Source organism: Myotis davidii, unplaced genomic scaffold (genome assembly GCF_000327345.1).
Source record: "Myotis davidii unplaced genomic scaffold, ASM32734v1 scaffold693, whole genome shotgun sequence".
NCBI classification, from domain to species: domain Eukaryota; kingdom Metazoa; phylum Chordata; class Mammalia; order Chiroptera; family Vespertilionidae; genus Myotis; species Myotis davidii.
In genome coordinates this window covers 189,666-189,993 of record NW_006284939.1, presented here as the reverse complement: position 1 = coordinate 189,993, position 328 = coordinate 189,666, and the positions used below count along the sequence as shown (strand labels likewise).

The following is a 328-nucleotide window of genomic DNA, read 5'->3' as shown; positions in this document are numbered from 1 at the left end:
ATCGCCCCAACAGGGGGCCATGGAGGGGGGCTGGAGCCTGGCACCCCCACCCAGGTACCCACCCTCCTCAGCGGTGAGGCTGGTCCTCTCCTGATCTGTCTCTTCCGGCCCAGGAGGCCCCGGGCGGTTTGTCCCTCACAGAGCCCCCAGGGATGCCCCCCTCTCCACCAGGGGCCCTCAGGCCGTGGCCGCACCCACCTGTCACCCGCACGCTGAAGCGGCACAGCTCGCGCTGGGTGAGCCGCTGCCGGCAGCTGTAGGCCCCCGCGTCCTCGTGGGAGGCGTTCAGCACCTGCAGCCGCTGCGGCCCCACCAGCAGCGGTCCGAG

The 328-nt window shown here is 72.6% G+C and overlaps 1 long non-coding RNA gene across 1 annotated transcript in view; it reads right to left on the bottom strand.

Annotated features, from left to right (window-relative positions):
- LOC107181753 overlaps positions 1-322 on the bottom strand; it is a 10,571-nt gene extending 10,249 nt beyond the window's left edge. Inside the window, exon 1 of the long non-coding RNA XR_001512455.1 lies at positions 199-322. This is a non-coding gene — a long non-coding RNA (uncharacterized LOC107181753). The remainder of the gene's footprint in view (positions 1-198) is intronic.
- Between the last annotated feature and the right edge of the window lie 6 nt (positions 323-328).